This window comes from Ammospiza caudacuta, chromosome 3 (genome assembly GCF_027887145.1).
Source record: "Ammospiza caudacuta isolate bAmmCau1 chromosome 3, bAmmCau1.pri, whole genome shotgun sequence".
NCBI classification, from domain to species: Eukaryota; Metazoa; Chordata; class Aves; order Passeriformes; family Passerellidae; genus Ammospiza; species Ammospiza caudacuta.
Window position 1 is genome coordinate 7,261,641 of NC_080595.1, and position 16,303 is coordinate 7,277,943.

Below are 16,303 nucleotides of genomic sequence, written 5' to 3' on the forward strand. Positions count from 1 at the left end.
TGCAAGCTAATTCCACACAAAATGTGCAAGGGCATTGAAAACCAAAGTAATTACAGCAGCCTATTTTACCTGTCATGCATGAATAAATTCCCCTTTCCCCAGTGAGAAGGGAAGCCCTGTGCTCCTCACAGCTCCCTTTGGGAAGCTCCCTTCCCCGGGAGTTACTGCCAGCACTTTGTCTCTGAGCAGAGTCACTGGCAGTGGCACCAGGTGACACAGCATCACCAGCTTGGCACAGCTCAGCTCTGAGTGCACTGGTCTTTTCAGAAAAGCTGATCCCAGGGAGAAAACCGTGTTGGAACAGGTTCTGGGAGGGACTTTGGTGGGAGCCAGCAAGGCAGGGTCTTCCTTGGCTCTGCTCTCCCAGAAGGAGAAGCAGTGAGCTCGGAACAACTTCCTAATGAAGCCACTTGTCTGCTCTGTGCCATTGTCCTTGCCTGTCCCCTTGGGCACTTTCTGCCTTGTGCTGTGCCAGTCACAGATGGGAGGCTGTGGTTTGGAGCACCTGGATGCAGCCTTTGGGGTCACTGTGGTCACTAGGGACTATTGTAGGTAATATAAAAGAAAGAAAATAATAATAAAGAAAGAAAGCCAAATTATTAAGAAGAAGAAGAAGAAGAAAAATTATTTTATTTATTATTAAAATAATAATAAATTTTAATAAATAATAATAATAATAATAATAATAATAATAATAATAATAATAATAATAATTTTGTTTTGGTTTTGTGACTGAAAATACAATCCTCGATAGCCACAGTCAAAGAGACAGCGTGGAGGATTTTTGTGACATGCACAATTTTATTTACAACTTTATTTCATATGCATTTTCATACAAGCACGAATTATCTCACAGCACAAATTACAGGGCTGGGCATGGGCCCCTCTGCCTGTCCCTGTGGCCCTCAGCTGTGACCCAGGTGTCATTTCTATACCTGCATGGACATTTTGAAGGAGTCTCCTTCCTCGTGATCCTCCTGCCCATTGCAGTGGTTTGGTTGCAAATCCCCAAAGTTCTCAAATCCCATCTCTCAGCTGTGTAAAACTTTGGGAAATTATTTGCAACCTGTGTCAGGATACCCAAACAGGGTCACAGAGTGAGCCCAGAGCACCTGGCAGAGATTTTTGCTTGGTGCTTGTTGAGTTTGGCTCTGGCTTGAAGAGAACAGAGAGTTTTAGTGTTTAAAAGAAAAGAAAGTGACACCAAAGCTTGGATTGCTCCATGCCCAGGGGGAAGGGGCTGCATGCAGGCCTGGAGATGGGAAGAACAAGGCAGGAGGCAGAATCAGCTGCTCCCCAGGCAGTGCCCCAGGGCTGAGCTCCATCCCAGCACACAAACCACCCCTGCCCCGGCCAGCCACAGGCACAAATGTCCCCTTTGGCCTGAGGTGTCCCTCAGAGGGGACCCAAAAACCTGCAGGAACCTGAGGTGGGGCAAGCTGGGTGACCCCAGTGGGGCAGCACTGAGGAGAAGCCAAATCCTTGTGCAGGCACCTTCTGCAGATAAAGCTGTGATAGAGTGAGATGGAGATAGATCTGAGATAGATCTGGAGATAGATAGAGATAGAGATATAGAGATAGATAGAGATGAGATAGAGACAGAGATAGAGATGATAGAGATAGAGATAGATCTGAGATAGATCTGGAGATGGAGCTGTGCTGACTAGGTCTGGGCAGGTTGCTCAGCCTGGCTGGCTGATTTTCCCCTGGATTAGCAATCCTGTTTTCCCAAAGCCTGCTGACAGTATTTCTCCCTGGCAAACGCTCTCCCTGGGGTTCCTGTGCCAAAATCAATTTTTACAGGTAGGTTTTGGGTACTGGATAAGCAGGGGCTGCGGGGAGCTCCCCCTCCCAGGCAAAGGGACCCCACAAAGAGGCACTTTCTGCTCCCCTGGAGCCAGCCCAGGGGAGAGGGGCCAGGTTTCCCTTCCAGACTGGCTGGGGGGGTTGCAGTGGCCGCAAAGCCAAGGAAAGCCCTGGAGGAGCAGGGAGGCACTGGCAGGACCACCCCAAGCTGGTGGTGCCAGCCTGGCCAGCCCCAGCCATGCCAAGGGAAGGGCAAAGACTGAAAACAGTGGGAAAAAACAAATATCCAGAGGCTCCAGCTGTTGGATTCCTGCATTTCTGGGCTTTTGTGGGATAATGTTGCTGTGGGAGAGCTGGGCTTGCTCCCACCACAGTGCCTGTTCCAGAGCCAAAGGGACAATTCCTGATGATGCCACCTTGCTGTCAATGCCCTCCTGCCCCCCCAGGGCTCCCAAAAAGCCCCAAAATCACCAATCCCACCCAAAATCACCAATCCCACTCAAAATCACCATCCCCATTCAGACTCATCCAGCAGGAGGGTCTCAGGGACCAGGGCACAGCCTCTATGCCCAGGTTCCATTCCTCCATTCCATGAAGGAATTGGGAGGTGAAGAGAAATGCCCACAGCACTGGAAGGGGTGCTGGTTGTACAGAGGAGCTTTGCCCAGCCTCAGGAGCATTTCTCTCAGCCAGGTTGGAAAAATCCTGATCTTGCCTTCAACCCCAGGTTGTTTCCAAGGTGAGGAGCTGCAGCCTGGCTCCTGCTGGGCCTCCATCCTCCTCATTTCCCTGCTGTGGGCAGCACCAAGCCCCAGCCAAGCCCACCCAGGCCGGGCTGTGGGTGCTCACAGGGTGCCACAGGTGGATAATGGGACTGCAACATGCCCAGGGCAGCACAGGGGGCTTGCCCACCTCACTGGGCACAGCAGAGCCTCCAGGAGCTCCAGCCTGCTGCTGGATCATCCCAACAGCACAGTTTGGCTCCAGAGGACAAGATCAGCCACATCTGGCACTGGGAGCCGGGTTGGAGTCAACAGCAATATTTGAAGGTGTGTGTAAAAGCAGTTTAAAAAGAAACCCAGGACCAAACCACCCTGGAGCAGCTGCTGGCCTGGCTGACTCCTCACTGCTTTTCCATCCCCAGCCTCTGACAGCACTGAAATCCAGCTGGAATCACCACCAGGGGAATGTTCTGAGGCACTGGGGTGTCAGAGCAGGATCCACAGGAGCAGAGGGTGCTGGCCCAGCCCTGTGCCCCAGGGCCACCCCTGGGTGTGCTGGGAATTTCCCATTTTCCCGGCTGGAAAGGGCGGGGAGGGAGCAGAGCCTGGGATTCCATGGGAGCCCCAGCCCCTGCAGCAGCCAGGAGAGGTGGCCAGGCTGGGGTGAACATGGGCAGCTGTCTGTCTGTCCTTGGGTTGTCTGTCCATGGCTGCTCTGTCTGTCCTTGGGCTGTTCTGTCTGTCTGTCCATGGCTGTCTGTCTGTCCATGGCTGTCTGTCTGTCCTTGGGCTGTTCTGTCTGTCCATCCATGGCTGTCTGTCTGTCCATGGCTGTCTGTCTGTCCATGGCTGTCTGTCTGTCCTTGGGCTGCTCTGTCTGTCCATGGCTGTTTGTCTGTCCATGGCTGTCTGTCCATCCATAGCTGTCTGTCCTTGGGCTGCTCTGTCTGTCCATGGCTGTCTCTCTGTCCGTGGCTGTCTGTCCATCCATAGCTTGTCTGTCTGTCCGTGGCTGCTGCTCCGTGTGTCCCTGACCCTCCCGGCAGGGCACCACTCGTGTCCCAGCTCCTGAGCGGGGTTTGCATCCCCTAAACACCGATATTGCTCCGGGAGCTGCTGGGATCGGGCCATTAGATGGGGCTGTGGTCACAGAATTGGGATTTGGGTATCAGGCTCCCAGCAGGACCTGCCCGGGGTCAGCAGGAGATCCTGAGCATCCCTGCAGTGCCCTGATGCTCTGAGCCAGAGGATGGGCTCCTGTGGGATGTAGAGATGGGATGGGAGCACCACGGAGTCTGTGGGGAGCTCAGGTTGGAGAAGTCAGCAGATTTCCACTCCTGGTGCTGCAGTTTATCCACCCCCATTCCCCTGTGTTAAAAAAAAAAATGCGTATTTTATGATTGGCTTTTTGCAAATATTGAAATAAATATTGTATGTGTTGTGTTAGAAAGTTATGCTGTATTAATTTTCTTAAGTAGTGTGTTGAGTATAGTTTTAGGTTATAACATAATGTTAAAATAGAAGCTGTGTATGTGGGATGTTTTTTAAAGGAAGAAATGGAGTACTCACACCAGATAGCAGTCACAGGACACCTAAATCTTTCAGAGAAAGAGAATTTATTGCTCCATTATCAGAAAAAATTAACTTCTTCCTGCCTCACTCAGGCAGGATGACACTGTTAGGATTCAGAGGAAGGAGCTGACACTGACCAGACAGAATCCTGTGTTTGAATGGAATTTATGTATCATGGATGAGGTGTATGAATATGCAACAGGCTGTTGCTTTTAAGGGTTAATCCTCTGTTAACGTGGGTCCTTTTTCAGGCTGATTGTGCCCAGAAAGAGGTACCTGGACTGTCCATAACTCTTTGTATTTATTGTCTCATACTGTCCTAATCCTAAATGTCCAAATTATTATTCCTCTAATTATATTACTATTTTTATAACCATTCTATTACTATTAAACTTTTAAAATTTTAAAAACAACTGATTGGTGTTTTTCACAGCCTGTAACATCCCTTGGATTTCCCTGGTGTGGCACACGGATCACAGAGATGGGAAGTGATCCTGAATCCCAGAAACACCTGGCCAAGGCAGGGCTAATCTGCCCACGGGCTCTTTTGGCTGCCAGCAGAGTTTCAGCAGCTCCTGGCCTGAACCACAGAACTGCAGAGGCTGCAGGTGCTGGAAAAATGCTTAGGGGAGAAAGAAGACTTTGAAGCTCCAAAATAACTCCAATCTGAGCAATCCCTGGGGGAACCAGCACGTCCATGGCACTGCCGAGGGGATGGAACAGGGAGCAGAGCTTGCCCAGGGATTTCCAAGCCACAGTGAGACCCCTTTGCCATGGGGCAATCCCATTCCATCCCATCCCATCCCATCCCATCCCATCCCATCCCATCCCATCCCATCCCATCCCATCCCATCCCATCCCATCCCATCCCTTTTGCAAGCTGGGCTGGCCCTCATCCCATCAGCATCTCTGCTGCCACAGTGGGAATTTCTGGGTCAAGGACCACAAATCCAAACTGCAGGCACAACCATTGGCCTCCTCTCTGCTCAGGCACATTCTGTGCAGCAGAAATTCCCTTTCCACCATGGAAATTGCTGTCCCTTCGTGGACAGGAGCACCCAGGAACAGCTGCTGACAACGCTGTCAGAAAACACCGGGATTTTTGGCAGGTCCCACATCCTGTTTCTTTGAGGGAATAAAGCCATTTATCCAGGATGAGAAGAAGAAGGGATGCCCTCAGGCTGCACACAAACCCATCCTGCTCTCCCAACACCTGAATGGGAGGATATTCAGCAGAGCCAGGGCCACCCCAGCCTTTGGGAAGGATGGATCAGCCTGGAGAATCCCCTGTGCTGCACCAGGCACACCATGGTGAGTGGCAATCAAATTCCAGCCCTTCCCATCCTCTAGAAAGCAAAACCAGCAGGCATGGGAGGCCAAGGCTGGTGGAGCAGGCAGCACACGTGGCTGCAGGAGGGGGGGAGCAGGAAAAGAAGGAGGAAGTGCAGACAAAGAATTTCCTCCCCATCCCTGCAAAGCGCTTCCTGAGGAAACGCTCACGGAGAGATCCCAGCCCAGGCTGAGTTGGGCCCTGGGGAAAGGGCTGAACACAGGAATGAGATGGGAACTCACAGCCCACACCACTGCCAGAACCCAGGGAATCCCTTTGGAGAACTCCTGACCCTGCCCAGGGGCTCAGAGACCCTGGCACAGAGCCCCAGACCCCTGTGCCTCTGATTGAGCCCTTGGAAAGACGATCACCAACCTTGTATGAAGAATTACAAACCATGAAATTTGAGTAGAATGATAGTGAATTTATCACAGGGTGAAAAATAGATTTTTGGGGTTTTTAGAGTGGGGGTTCAGGGTCCCAAGATGGAGGGATCTGTGTGTGTCCAGCGTTTCTCCTTCTTCTTCTTGGCCTCCATCTTCTGCTGTGGTGGTGGCACTTTTGGATTGGTTCAGAGTAGAAGCTCACTGTCTAACATAGGTGATAGGTATTGGGAAGTTATTGCAAACATTGTGTACACGTAATTTTTAGTATAAAAACATAACACCACCCCGGGGGCGGGCAGAGTGCCTCAGACTGTCTTGCTGAGCAAATCTCAGCTGTACAGGAGAAAAAAATTTATAGATAAGGAACAATAAACAACCTTGAGACCGAGAAATGAAGAGCTCTGACTCCTTCAAGCACCAGGCTGGGAAAAGAGACTTCCTAACACATCTCGGGGTCACTCTGAGCAGCAAGAGACCCTGAGAATCCACAGCAAAAATCCCATTTGATATCTCATAGGTTTGGGAATGGCGCTTCACCCCAGAACACAGGTGGCCCAAACTCTCCAGTCTCAGGTTTTGGTTGTTAATTGCAGCCCAGAGATGTGCAGGATGTCTCTGTCTCAGCCCATGCAGCTGAAGAAAGAGTCAGAGCTCCTCACTTTTTGGTCTTGAAGTTGTTTATTAATTCTCATCTATAAAACTTTCTTTCTGCCCAGCCAAGATCTGCTCAGCAGGGCAGCCGTGAGCACTCTGACCGCCCCCGAGGCAGTGTTGTCCTTTTATGCTACAAATTACAAAGTGTAAATATGTCATATTTACACTTAATTCCCAATACCTATCACCTGTGTTAGACAGTGTACTTGTACTCTAAACCAATCCCAAAGTGCCAACACCACTGCAGAAAATGGAGAAGAAGAAGAAGAAGAAGAAGAAGAAGAAGAAGAAGAAGAAGAAGAAGAAGAAGAAGAAGAAGAAGAAGAAGAAGAAGAAGAAGAAGAAGAAGAAGAAGAAGAAGAAGAAGAAGAAGAAAGGCTGGACACGCCCAAGTTCCTCCATCTTGTCCCCATAACCCCCATACCAAAAATCCAAAAATTTTCACCCTGTGATAATTTTATTTTTATTATATATTTACATACAATATATTTATACATTATATAAATACAATACATTATATTTATATAACATTAATTATATTAATATAATATCAATTATATTAATTAATGATAACATATAATATAATATAATATAATATAATATAATATAATATAATATAATATAATATTATATTATATTATATTATATTATATTATATTATATATGTGTATATTTGTATATTATATATTTATATATAATTTTATTATTATTATACTATTTAAGCTTGTGTGACTTTCAGGTCCTCATACAAAGCTGGTAACCTGCTCCAGGAGTCAAAACCAAACCCCCAGGTGTTCTGGGCTGCATGCCAAGGTCTCCAAGCCCCCCGGCAGGGTCCTCAGCAACTCCGGACATCCAAAGGGATGAGCTGAGTTCCGACACTCCAGGATCCACATCCACATCCCAGCTCAGCACAAAACCCCTCCCGGCAGCCCAGGGAGCAGCAAGCCACCAGCAGTGCCTCTGATTCTCTGTGTGCCTGGAGGGACACCCTCATTCCAACCCTTTTTCTCCAGGAGAACGACAGGGGGACAGGCTGGTTCCTTGGGGACTGAGGAATGTCATGTTGGGATAAAAAACTCGGTCCCAGCCCGAGGGGCAGCAAGGCTGGAGCCCCAGGAGAGGCTGCTAAACCCTTGTTGTGATCCGGGAGGAGGCTGGTGCTGTTCCCTGCATCCCACAGGTGACATTCCACATCCCCAGAGGCTCTCTGGCCCTGCACAGCCTCTCAGCCACTGCAGGCAGTGCTTGTGCTGCTCCCATGGAAAGTTCCGGATTTTGCTGCCTTGGGAAGCAGAGCTGCGTTTGTTTCCTGGCCCTGCAGCCCCTGGCAAACCCAGCTCCAGAGGCAGGGAGAGACTTTTGCACGTTGGAAAGGTGTGTGGTCAGAGCACCTGTGTGATAGTCTGTGTTTTACACATGCAGACATGAAAAATTCTGGGGCTTTTTTTGCTTTTATTAAATTTCTCCTCATTTTGTGGGCTGTTCATTTCGGGCTCCTGCTGCTCAAGGCTGCTGAATGAGAGGATTTCATTGGGGTTGGTTAGATAAACCTGTCCCTATCAGAAGGGAGCATCCCTCACACGTGGGGTGGGAGCAGCCTCTGTCACCACAGGCAGGGTGACTCATTAGGGAGCCCTGACATGGGATTGTGCCTTTTTTGACACATTAGGGAGCCCTGACATGGAATTGTGCCTTTTTTCCCCCTTTTTTCCCTCCCTGATCAGTTTGGCAGTGGATGGTTAATGCCTGCAGTCAGAGGCACTTCATTAGACAGCTCATTAGTTAATCATGCCTGTACGTGTGATTTCTCCTGTCCCCATGCATGTGACAGGAGCAGCTGAGGAATCCATGGGAATTATTTAAATCACCCACATCCCAAACCTAAGGCTGAGACACCCTGACAGGCAAAGGAGCATTAATTCACACAGCCACAACCTCCTGGCACCCTCCCAGTGCCTCTGCTGCACTCCAAAATATTAATAAGCCCCAAAGCAATAATGGGGAACACTTGAGCCAGTTGGAAATAGGAGGGGGAGGGGGTTAAGCAGTAATTTGTCAGGGAGATGACAAGATTATTTACATTGTCAGAAAGCAGCTCATTAAAGCTGCCCTCATGCAAATGCTTGGCCATGCTTTATTGGGAGAGCAGAAAGCAAAGGGGGCTGAAACTTGCAGCAGGAGAGTCACAGCCCAGCTGAGAGGGGATGAAAAGCTAAAGGAAGGGATGTTCTTTTTTAAAAAATCTGGGCACAAGTGAGAGGGAAGGCATTGCAGCTGTGTGGTGTCACCCAACCTGTTGAGCAGGAGGTGCCAGATGGGAGCTGACAGGATGTGATGGCTGTGGGACGCTCCCTTCTCCTTCCCACAGTGAGGATCAGCCTCTTTCAATCCCATTTCTGTGCAGAAAGATGGTGTGATGATGTTCACAGGGGTTCTTGGATTTGGGAAGAGACGAGGATCTGACTCGTGAGGGGAATTGGGAATTTTCTGGTTTTAAATAAAGCTGGAAATCTCCCCCTCTGAGTGGTGGGAGGGTCAGGGGGGTCTCTGGTGTTCCCTGGTGTCTCAGTTTGGAAAGACAGGAGTCTGCTAAGGAGGGCAGGAGCCTCCCCTGAAATGGAAAATGTAAACTCTCCCCACCCCTCCGAATTGCTATACATTTTAAATTAAGGGGCTCTCAGGCAAAAATATGGGAGCAGGAAATAACAGTTCTTTAATAGGGAAAGGAAAAAAAAAAGGATAAAATAAACAATGCAGCACACTAGAACAACACTGACAGAGTCAGAACCCAACCTGACACTCTATGGGTCAGGGTGTTGGTGCAGTCCCATTGGAAATGTGGCTGCAGCCCTCCTGCAGTGTCAGGGGTGGTTCTGTTGGAGCAAGGGAGGTCCTGTACAGAAGGATGTATTCTTCCTCTGAAGATCCAGGGGAAGAAGAGACAGCTGCTGTTCTTCTGGGGAATCCAGTGGAGAAAGCCATACTGGTGTCTCAAAACCTCTGGATTATATCTGGGTAGCAATGCTTGGCTCCTCCCTCTGGGCGGAGCATCTCCCAATGGGATGTTATAGCTCTTCTCAGCCATGCAGTGACATTCAATAGTCTGTTATCAGCAGATGTCCCCTCCCGAGGGAGGTGTGAATGTGGTCACTCAAAGAGAGAGATAAAGCAAACTGTCCACTTGACAAAGGTAATCTGCCATACAGATGGTGATGGAAAACATCTTGCATGGCAATCTGGAACACCTGGGGATCCCAGAACCGTGCCAAGGGATGGGCAGGAGGCGGGGCAGCCATCCCTGCTCCATTTCAGCCCCACATTGGTGCTGTTGGGCACTGGCTGGATGGGAGTGCCCAGTCCTCCAGGAAGGCAGCCTGGATGGGAGCAGCGGGGATGCTCCTCACACAGCCAGGAATGCTGAGCCCCTGAGGGTGAGCCCACAGCCCCCACTGCAGGCTGGGCTCCCCCAGGGCACTGAGATCCTCAGGGAGCATCCCAGGAGGCTGAGCCTGGCAAAGCAGAGGGTTTACCCTGGTGGCTGCCGAGCTGTGGGACCCCACTCTGTGCACCCACTCAGCTCCCCAATTCCCCCCTGGCCCTATTGCCACCACCAGTGTCCCCCCCATCCCAGAGCATCCCCCAGCCCCTCTGGGATGCTGAACTGCCTGGTTGTGCTGGGAGCTGCTCAGGAACCAGCAGGAAAAGAGAGAGGGACACTGGTGACAAATCTGCTGGCAGCAAAGCTGTTCTGGCCACGGCACAGGGTGACTGAGGAGAGGCAGGCAGGGGTAGCATCTTTTATGGGACCAATTTATAGCTGGGAGAAAGGCTTCTGGGCACAGCACCCTGTCCCAGAAGGATGTATGAGCTTCCTCTGGGGCAGCATCCATTAAAGGGATGGGTTTGGACAGGGTGGTGAGGAACAGCAGCACAAAAATCCTGAAATAGACATGACAGTGCTTCTTCCTGTCTGGCTCAGCTTGCACAGGAGTTCCTGCTGCTCCTCCAGCAAGATGCTTGTGGGTTTCCCTCCAGCACCATGCCTACCTCCATCCCAAATCTGGCCCAGTGTGCTGGGCTCAGGCTGCAGAGCCATTCCTGCCATCCAGGTCAGTGATCTGCCTTTTCTGGAAGCTTTATACAGACACCAAACCCCTCACAGGGCTTCCATGCTTCTCATCTTCCCCTGTCAGCCATAATAATATAATATAATATAATATAATATAATATAATATAATATAATATAATATAATATAATATAATATAATATAATATAATATAAATATTTATATATACATTATACATATATATATATATATATATATATATATATATATATATATGTGTGTGTGTGTGTGTGTGTGTATGTGTGTATATTCAAAGGATGCCCCTAACAGGAAATTTTGCATTCCCAAGGAGTAGGGAAATGCCCAGGGAAAACCCAAATCACAAAAATTAGGGGTGGTTGGGTGGGAAGGGGAGGTGATAAGTGCTAAATTCTGGCTCAGGAAGTCAGAGAGACAAGTGAGGGAGCAAACACAGGTAGATGGAAATGAAAGACCATTTTTTTGTCTTGTCTCTGAAATCCTGGCCTTTTCTACAGCCAGCATCAGCTGCAGGAGGGAGGTGGGGTGGGGAAGGCACCTGGAAGGGACTGGGAAGGGACAGGGAATGCAGGATATCAGCAGCGCAGTGCAGCTGGATGTCCCTAGAGCAGGCTGCAGTCCCCTGGGGTGACGTCCAGATTTTTGTTCCCATCTCTGTCCCACTGAGCTGTACAATAAATTGTGGCATTTTTATTTAAATTCTGGTCCAATATCTGTGGCTTTGGGCCCATTCCTTGCTGTTGCCATCAGTCCCTGCCCATCGGGATGTGCCACTCCAGCAGAGAGCACAGCAACACCCTGACCCCTGTGCTCCCACATGGAATATTTGGCATCTTCCCTGCCACCCTCAGGCAGCACAAATATTCCTTCCTTTGATTTGTTTCAGACACACCAGCCACAAACCTCACTCTCTGGCCCCTTGTTTGGTGTGATAAGGCCAGCTCAGAGGAAGGCAGGGATCCATCTCTCTCTGTGCCAGGCAGCCTCGGCTCAGGTGAGCAAACACCCTCAGTTTGTCCCCCTTGCTACCCAAAATCTCCTCCCAGCCCTGTCACTCCTCCTTTCCAGCCCCAGTTGTCTTTTTCTCCAGTGCTGGTGCCCTGGGGGGCTGCAGGGACCTTTGGTGTCACCCACCCAGCCAGGGGATGGCCTCTGCCCTCAGAGCCCTGCCAAAGGCAGAAGCTCCTGGGAAAACCTCCCCTTGGGCTCAATATCCCACACTGTTGGCAATGGAGCCCTGTGCTCTGTTAAATCACTTTTTCCCTGCACTCTAAGACATCTCTGAATGGACTCTGAACGCCAGGCAGACTTTGTTCCATGTGAGTCTTTAACCCTCATTTCTTTTTGCCTTGTTGCTGGGAGAAAACTGCCCAAGCTGTCCCCATGCACACCAAGCAACCCCTCTCCAGGAATTCTTCAGAACCACTGCTCCCTGAATATGTGGACAATAGCAGGAGCAGTTTTCATTTACTTTAGAAAAATGACCTGTTACAGAACCATCACAGAATGGTTTGGGTTGGAAGGGACCCCAAAGATCACCAAGTTCCAACCCTCCACTAGACAAGGACACCTTCCAATAGAGAAGGTTGCCCAAAGCCCATCCAATGTAGCTTTGAACACTTCCAGGGATGGGGCATCCAGAACTTTCCTTGGCAACCTGTGCCAGTGCCTCACCATCCTCACAGTGAAGAATTTCTTCTCAATATCCAACCAAAACCAAAACCAAAACTCTGTCAGTCTAAAGTCATCAGTCTAAATTCTGTCAGTCTAAAGTCTTTGTCCTTTCACTACAGGCTCTTGCAAAAAAACCCCAAAGCCTCTCCAGCTTTTCTTTTAGGTCTCCTTTAGGTACTGGAAGGTGCTGCAAAGTCTCCCCAGAGCCTTTTCTTCTCCAAGCTGGACAACCAGCTCTCCTCATTGCAGCAAGTCCAGGTCCTTCCTGCTCTGGTGTTCCCAGAGCTGGATGCAGCCCTGCACGTGGGCTCTCTCCAGAGCAGAGCAGCAGAATCATATAATTTTGACCTACAGAAGTCATTTGTGCAGTTAAAACAACTTAAATGGGAGCACAAGGAGTCATTTTGACAACTGTTTGCATGGCTGGGGTCTGAAGAGTGTGGCTAACCTGGAAATGGGAAAGCTGAGCTCTTATCTGGAGCACAAGGCTGAGAACTTCTCGCTCTGCTCCTTGTGTGTCAGATGGAAAGGAGCAAACCAGCTCCCCTTAACTGTGTAGAGTGGTGCTTATGGTCTCCCCAATTAACATCTACACATTAATTAGCTCTTTGTGCCCAGTTATTCCATTTCTAACCCTGATGACATCCCTCTGTCAATGGGACATCTCCCCATCACTGCTGAAGGCAAAGCGTCTGCACGGATGGGAAAATGGAGCCAAGATGGCTCAGCTCCTTCCTAGGGCTGCATTTCTGCCTCAGAGATGCTGTGTAACCTTGGAGAATAACAACAGCAGCAGAAAATAATCAGCCTTTCACACAGGGCAGTTATGAAAAATTGAGCTGCTTGTGAAAGAAACAAACAGAGTGGTTCGGAGGAGAGCTGGAGGGGCCAGCCCAGCTGTGGCACAGCCCCACCAGCCCCAAGCTTCCAGCAGATCCTCTCAGCATTTCTTCAGTGCCTCTAAAACATCTTTTCAGCCCATTCCACGTCTGCAGCTGGAGCCAGCCTCAGATATGCTGGGAGGGAGCACCCCTGCCATCCATCCTCACACTGGGGCTGCAGCTCTGTGAATGCAGGAGCATCACTGGCACTTGGGGAGGAGAGAAAATCAACCCCTCCCTTCTCATTTCTGTCTGCCTGGAATGAGGCCTGGAGACTGAACATCTGCTGAGTGTGCCAGCCAGGCAGGGCCAGGCTCCCCTGGATTGTGGCAGAGGCACAGAAAGCTGAGTTTCCATGTGTAGCCTGGGGACACACACATGGCCCTGGCTTCCCAGCTGGAGCCACGGAGGGCAGGGCAAGGAAAGCAGCAGAAATTAAAAATAGGGATGGGAACTGAAGCAGAGCACCCACAGAATGTCTGAAACCATCCAGCAGTCCTCCAGGTGCTGCCTGTCCCAGCTTGGGGTTCAGCCTCTGCCTCTGAATCCAAGCCTGGCATCACGGAGGCACGGGGGGATTCATGGATGGCAGTGGAAATACAGGAGCAGGCAGCACAGCCAAGCTCACTCAGCACAGCAGAGTGATAAACAGAGAGCAAACAGCCCACTGCATGCTAATTTCCCATGAGGATCAATTAACTGTAGTTAAAAAATATATTTTTAATGTCATAGTCTTCAACTGTCACTGGCTGATTGCAGTCACAAAGTGGAGCCAAAAATCCTCAGTCAAAAATGTTGGTTTCTCATTAAAAAAATAATAATTTGGCTGCCAATATCAGCACCAGGCAGCCCTGTACCCAACAGAGACACAGGAACCAGCACAGGGGACACCAAGAACAGGCCCAATGCCAAAAGACTGTTATGACATTTTATTAAATAAAATATGCTTATTTAGCCACCTCTGAATAAGGTGGGTGTATTTCCCACTGTTTGAATCTGCTCAGCCATGGAACAACATCATTATTAACATCTAGGCAAGCATTCTGAGCAGCAGGGAGCTCAGCAACGTGGCTGAAAGCTGATTTCCATCAGCAGGAATGCTCTCCTCTCCCAGCTCCCCAGGAGAGACCTCCATGGTCCCACCTGAATTTCCACTCTGCCAACACTGGAGCATCAATTCCAGCTTCCAGGGGATCTGCAATGGGAGGAGGGTGCATTTCAGGAGGGTGCATTTCAGGAGCTGAACCTCTCCCTCCTGGCTGAATCTCACCTGGTGGCTCTTTGGAGAGTGTTGCAAACAATTAAAATTGTCCCAGCCATGCTGCCAAGGCATAGAAGCAGCAACCTCGTGTTTAGGAGAGAAAACAAAAATTCAGAAGTGATGTAACTTGCCCAAAAGAGTTGAGAGAGTAATTCCTGGGGCAAGGCTGGAAGGGAAATCCTGCTCCTGGGCCCACAGAGAGGGCTGGGTGTCCATTCCCAGTCCCCATTTTCTGCTCCTTTCAGTCCCCATCACACTTTTGCTCCACCCTGTGCTTTGTTGGGCTTGCTCCTGAGTTTATTTGATATGGAAACACTTCCAGTGTGCTCTTCCTCAGCTTGTTGGGCTCTGGCCACAGCTGTGCCATGGTACAAACACCTGTGGGTGTTTTATTGGTTAATTTTATTTTGGCTGCCTTCACCCCAAAGCTACAGCTCAGTACTTTACCAGGTTTCACCCAGGGGCTGAGATTTGGTACCCAGCAGCTCCCTGCACCCAGGGGATGCAGCAATGGGAGCTCTGTGAATCCCCACAGTGCTGGGATAAAATCAGCACCAACAAACACATCGTCATTGGGCCAGCTGAAGGAGTGATCCTGAGGACAGCAGCAGCACCATAATAAAGTAAATAAAATAAATAAAATAAATTAATAAAGGCAGTTCCATGGGGTGCCAGTCAGCTCACAATGGACCTCATCTGCTCCCTGTTCACTTCACTTAAATTGAGCTGCAGACAGTGGAGCCATCTCCATCCATCTGGCAGCAAAACCCACAACCCCAAGGGTTTGTGCAGCCCCAAATCCAGCCAGGAGCCAATGTTGGAACTGGGCACTTGCTCTGCCCCTGGCTCATCTCCCTCCCACAGCATCCCTGCAAAGGCAAACTCCCTGAGCCTGAGCTGCTCTGCAGAGCCAGTGCTGGAATCCCACCAGGATGGAAGACTGCTGGAGAAACAAAATTCATTTTCTTATATTTGGTAAAAGAAACCCAAGAAAGAAATGATCATTAGGAGTGTGCTGTGTCTGTCTCAGGGCTGTGAAGGTGGCTCTCAGAGGAGGTGAGGAGAGGCCAGGGCAGAGCAGGAGGGACAGAAATCTCTTCACAGCATCTACAGAAAGTGCCTGGGCTGGCCCCTGGTGGCTGTGGCCCGGGTGATGAACGTGAGCTCCTCACTTTGGTTAAATGGTACCATTTAAACCCTGTACAGCAGCAAAAATGTTTCTTCTTTCTGAGGAATCCACAATAACTTTTGCCACTTAAAAAAAATACAGAAAAGGCAATATTAGCAAGTAAACCTAGGGCAGCCTACCTTTAACCCTATAGAAAAATAAAATAGCCCTATAGAAAAATAAAATTATAGAGTTATGTATATAAAGCTAGCAGCAGCCTTCCATCATAATACTCCATTCCTCTCCCCTTGTGACATTGGTATGAGATTGAGGAAATTTTGTTTAATATGCCTAAATATATAATTATCATAAATATATTATAATTTAAACATTAAAAAAGAATCTGCGTAACCTCACATGCTTTAATCATGACATATTATCACTATATATTTTAGTATGCACATATATAATTACATACAATGTATTTACAATAAATATATGTATATATAACAGTTTTAATTTTTATAATAACATATTTTATTTTATTTTATTTTATTTCTATATATTTTATTTTATTTTATTTTATTTTATTTTATTTTATTTTATTTTATTTTATTTTATTTTATTATAACAGTATTATTATATATTTAGTATGCACATATATAATTACATACAATATATTTATAATAAATATATGTATATATAGCACTGTTTTTATTTTCATAACATATTTTATTTTCTATATTTTAAAAATTTTTATATTATTTTAATATTATTTCATTATAATACATTTAATAACA